This window comes from Canis lupus, chromosome 31, assembly GCF_003254725.2.
Source record: "Canis lupus dingo isolate Sandy chromosome 31, ASM325472v2, whole genome shotgun sequence".
Lineage (NCBI taxonomy): Eukaryota > Metazoa > Chordata > Mammalia > Carnivora > Canidae > Canis > Canis lupus.
Genome location: NC_064273.1, coordinates 23,590,334 through 23,596,333, shown reverse-complemented (window position 1 = coordinate 23,596,333; position 6,000 = coordinate 23,590,334).

Below are 6,000 nucleotides of genomic sequence, written 5' to 3'. Positions count from 1 at the left end.
ACCTGTATACATCTTTCACAAATACTCCCAACCAAAGATTAGTGTCTTAATACAATTAAAATTGCCCTTCCTTAAAGGTCTTTAATGCTTTCCAATGTAGAAAATTTCAACATACAGTAACATTTGCCATGGAACGTTTGGATGAATAATTCTTTGATAAGGAGTGTTAGATATTCAGATATATTGATCTTTGCCCAGCTAGAGAAGTTGTTTGAGTGCTTATCTCTGTTATTTGTTGAGTATCCTGCCATGTTACTAAATTCCTCAAATAAAGGTGAGCAATAAGTTTCTCTTTGGGCGAAAAACACTGCCTGGGCGATGACTCAGATTTTCTTCCAATCTTAAGTTTATTATCATTTAAAATAAGTCTGTAGTGTCCAGGGTTATGAGATCAAATTGTGTTTCTTTGTCACTGGAAATCCCCACTTCAAACCCTAAGAACAGGCCATTCAAAAGCTTTCACTGAGGCAACACACTTAATAGAAAAGCATGACTTCATTTTGGCATGATTCGTCTTCAAATCAGGTCAGTGATTTAGAAGTGAATGAGTGGATTGTTCATGGGCACCGGATCAAATTAGACTTTCATTTATTTTTAGAAATTCATTAGACCAATTATGACAACCACAAAGGGATGTCTTATGACTGAGAAGTGCAAATTATAAGAACAGTAATATTCATTGTTAAATGTGAGATGAAAATTTCTGTGTAGCTTACTCATTAAAACCTGCTTCCTTTTACAAAAATGTCCTTTATAAAATGTAGATTACAGGTAAAAGGCACTGTACCAAAACATAATTACTGAATATACAACATGCTAGTAAATTCAGATTGTTTGTAAAATGAATTTAGGTCAGAAATACAAAGGGAACTGAAAATATCAAGTTTCTCTCACCATTATGCTTTCAGTCATGGAAATGCAGTAATTGGGTTTCAAATATGTGAAAACAAAAACTAAAATTATTATATACTTTGGACTTCATGCTCAGATTTAAGCAATTCAGGCACAATACTCTAGTCTGGGAGAAGAGCATAGGCTTTGTAGTCTGAATCATTTATGTCTCCTTTCACTACTTTTTTGACTTGGATAGTTCCCTTTAGATATCTCAACCTTAATTTATTTCTTGGTAAAATAGGGACATTAGTCTTCATTTTTTAAGAATAAGACATCAATTAAGTGGGAAAAAAAAGGTATGCGTAAAATGCCTGGCATAAAACTGATTCCACAGAAACAGCTAATTTAATGCAACATCATATAACTGCACATATCTGTAGATTGGAAAAACTAGTAACATTCATTTTACACTTTGCTTTACAAACCTTTACAAACCTCATGAAGCAAAGGACACTATTAACAAAATTACTCTTCATTTGCAATAGTTAAGCATTCCCTAATCACTTAAATCGCTCCCTCCACAAATAGCAAAGAATTTATAAGGATTTCCAAAAGCAAACAATATTGGCATTGAAAAGAGGCTTCCCTGGAGTTCATATGAAGTTGTAATGGAAATCCGCCACTTGGGGAGAAAACATTAATCATTTCACCAGACTGAAAAACAGCCTACTAACAAATTCACAGTCCAAATGAAAGGGTTTGGTGTTTTGAGAATTTTTTAAGTTTGAATTAGTAATTTAATTTTCTTTCTGCTCATCACATCTACATTATAAGGCAACTAGACAAAGAAACTTCTGAGTAGCATTATTCTCTCTTATCTATTATGTTGGATTATAGAGACATCTTGATACCTGCCTGTAATGAAACTATTTAATAAAAACCATTAATATAATAAATATATTTTTCTATGTGATGGTTTTAGTGAAAATGTGTTTAACAGAGTTTATATAGTACAATTACATTGCATATGTTTAATTTGAGGAGTTTGGGGTAATATGATGACTATGTTTATAAAGCAAAGGTTTTGTTTTATCTCCAAGAAACAAAATTGGTGGCATTTATAGAAATTGTTCAGATTAGAAGCCAATAATACATGAGAAAAATGTACCAAGTGAGATTGTCTTGGTTTCTCACAAATACAATTCTCAGCCCTCGTTCCCTTACTCGTGAAACCTGTTTCAGACAAATATTAATAACTATATAAAATTTATAATATTATGATATAGGTTTTAGAGCCAGATCAATATGATCAGAAATTAGAGATTCAAAGGATCCAATTGCCATCACCTTTCCTTTTCTGAAACTGAATAAATTCGTGGTTTTGTCGAGGATGATGATGCTGATGATGATCAGGCTGGAATTGTCAGGTCACAGATTAAAAACAACAGCAGAGATGATTTGTGTTCCTTTTACAGCTGTAAATGACTGCTCAGCTTCCTTTTCCTTAGTATGTTGTATATGAATGAGCCAATTCTAACTGTCACTAAATTTTCCAAGGCCTTTCCAACTAACAAAGAAGCTGTGGTTTCCACTGATCATACCCCGAGGTAGTCCTGTACAAATGGAAAGTTGTTAAAAAACAAAACAAAACAAAACTGAATAAGTAGCCAAGACAGTAACCAGAAAGCACATTTGCACGCAGATCGCTCAATTAGATTAACCTGTCAAGAATATATCAAAACCAAGTTACACTCTAATGAGGTCTTTTTCATAGGAACAGAATAAACAAAGCAGACGTCTTGTCTGTGTTGTACCTTGGGACGTTGTCTGATTACCTGTAGTAAAACAAAACAGAGTGGGAAAGACCCAGAGATCAAAATCACCCTATACCCTGTAAAGCAGAAAGCCCTGTAGAGGCAGACATAGGCCTTTTGAAAATCAAAGTAGAGTATGCCAAAATTTAACTAGAGGTTTGCATTCCACATAAGCATTCAGAAAACTCTGAGACAGAGAGTAGAGTACTCTGGAAGGAATGAAAAATTTGCCAGGAACAAAAGGCCACAGATAGAAAGCAAGTCCCTTCACAAATGTCAATTGGCAATTCAGAAGAAAAAGTAGGGACTGGCATGCTCCGTTCTTTACTAAAACAGGACCTCAGACATAAGTCATAAGATTGAGGTCAAAGGCAAATTTACCAAATCATACATCGCCTTTTATGTCTCTACTAATGAGGGGATCACATACTTTCTGTAATGTAGGCAATGGGTCAGGGAACTTTTTATGTAAAGGGTCAGATAGCAAACATTTTAGGCTTTGTGGGCCATGCTGTCTCTATCACAATAGACAATTTGTCAATGAATGGTCTTGGCTGTGTTCCAATAACACTTTATTTACAAAAACAGGAGGGTGAGCCATATTTTGGCATTGAGCTATAGTTTGCAGACCCCTGATTTAGTAGTAAGAATAGAAACATTGCATGTCATGTGACAACTTAGGTCAGTGCTAGTTAGCCTCATATGGTCAGCATAATTCTGTGCTGGATTTTGGAACCAAAGGAAGGGAGTGCCAGGAGTAGTGAATTACTAGAGCCCATTTCCTTTTTGGCCTCTCCTTCTAATGCTCAACCCCTTAGTTACTCCATTCAACCACACTAGCCTTCCTGTTACTCAAACATCCGAGAAAGCTATATATAACCTCACAGTCTAATCTTGCTATTACCTCTGTCCAAAGCACTCTTCACCTAGATTAAGAATCACAGTACTCTGAGCTGAAAGAGCAATGGTAGAGTCACAGTACTCAAGTGAAAATCAAGAGTGGAGTAGACACTGGTCTTCACTGAATTGATTTCCTTGATTTCAGGAAAAAAATCATGTAGATAAACACATGGGATTGGGTACGAAGTGTATGATTTGTTCTCTCTCACATTACTACCCATCAGAGGACACCCGCTGAGTGTAGACCCTAAACAACTGGATGTATAGGATGACTTGTTCAGCACATGTCAGCCACCATCTCCCCTTAGCCAACACCATGCATATATAACGAGGAGGTAGCCATGGTGGCTGCTGGCAAGCCCATCAGCATGGGCTCCCTCTCACAAAGCTGATATAGCTACTACTGTTGGAGGTTATCATTACTGCCATCACCAGAGGCCAAATGCTGGAAACTTCTCTCTTGAGGACAACCAACCAGTTAGTTGCAATTTGATTACTTTAGACTTCTAAAAAGGTCAGCAGGGGTCCTCAGCAGGACACACATAAAAATTTGCTTTTCTTATTCCCAGTGTCTATGATAGTACCACTGACTGAGGGCTTAAAGCCCATATACTGACATGGGGTTCTGTATTATAAGACCTCAGGCAAAGAAATCAATTTTATGGTGAATGGTATAACAGTGGACTCAAGCCATTGCATATTAAAAATATCACAACACTCAAAAAAGTGTGGCCTGAGAATATGTTGAGGTAGCCTTTTAAAAATGAATCTTAACTCATACTTGAAGATAATATTCATGGGGCTGGGGTACTGTCCTTTGAGATGCAGAATGTAACTTGACTCGATGGTCATTTAACCAATAAGATAGAGTATATGAGTCTAGGAACTGAAGCATAGCAAATAAGAGTGTTCCTATTTCCCCTATGCACAGGGGCCTAGGGCTTTGTTTTCAAGAGCTGATCAATGGGAAGTCCTCAATATTGGCATTTCTTTGAAATGTGAAAAGTTTGAGTAACCTATACCTATTGAGTTAAACTTTCTTTAATGTTTTTTTTGTTTTGTTTTGTTTTGTTTTTTTGATTTTTTGTGGGGGGGTATGCCTGGGTGGCTCAGCCAGTTAAGCATCTACCTTTGGCTGAGGTTATGATCCCAGCATCCTGGGATCAAGCCCACATCAGGCTCCCTGATCAGCAAGGTATCTGCTTTTCCCTCTCCCTCTGTGATCTCTCTTGCTCCTGCTCTCTCTCAAATAAATAAATAAAATCTTTAAAAAAATAAAAAAGAAGGTTATTTGGAAACATGAAGGTAAATACTAGTGAATTAAAAAAAAAACCTAGAAAATGTGAAAGTGTTCGCTTGTATGTGGTAAACCTGGGATATGTAAACTATCTAAATATCAGTATTATGAAAGGTAAGATATGAAAACCATTCAGACAATATGTAAGCTGTTGGAAAGAGTGTAAAGAGAAAGAAAAATATGCATTCTAAGTCTTTTCTTTGGCCACATTCAACCTATACTCTGGGACTGTGGGCCACTAGCCATTCATCAGTTTCAAGGACTTGCCCCTGGATATAAGTATACTGGTTACATGTAAAGATAAAAGTAATGGAAATGTAGTTATGAAAATTCCATTGTGAAGAGAAGTATCTTTCCTGTTGTGGTTTTTACCAGCATATCCATTATCTTTGCCAGCAAATCTTTAACATTAGGTAGTCAAATTTACATTTGTCACAATGGAGAGAAATGCTTTTGACCTCCTCACCCTAAAAGTCTTCTGGTCTGTAATGGAGTAGAACACTTAATTAGATTCCAACAAAGGATATTATAAATTTGTTTATATAGATTTTAAAGGGAAAAAGAAATAGAGAGAATCAGTATCGTGGCTTGATGATTTCTTATTGGATTGTTTGTATAATTACCAGTGATCCTTTCACAGAATTTTATGTAATATATTTAGACTTCTCTAAGACTAAAGAGCCCACAGAGCATCTGAGCCCTCATCATGTTAATACTGGTGTCTATATGTGAAGAATAAGGGTGAAACTTTTTAATAATGTTGTAAAGTATTTTATATCTGTGTTTTGTATTATAGTGTATGCCAAAACCATGCGTAGAGCCAAATATTTCTTGGAGAAAAGAATTTTGTCCTAATTCAGAGGACAGAAGTTCTAATAAAAGTGACACTCTCATTTAATTGTTGGAAATGCTAAAACTCATACATGCAGAGAGGAACAACTTGACTTTCTTTGATGGAACAGAATTCCTGATATACTGCATATTTTCGTGTTTTTATTAGTTATTTTATTTTTATTACTTTTTGAATTAATTTTCTCTTTCTCCCAGGTATTCACCTGGTATCCCAGCTAGGGAGTGCAATAAGAATAAATACAAGCCTGAGGCCAAAATGAATTTGGGGAAACTACATAAATGTTGGCAGGCCTTCCTTTCTTA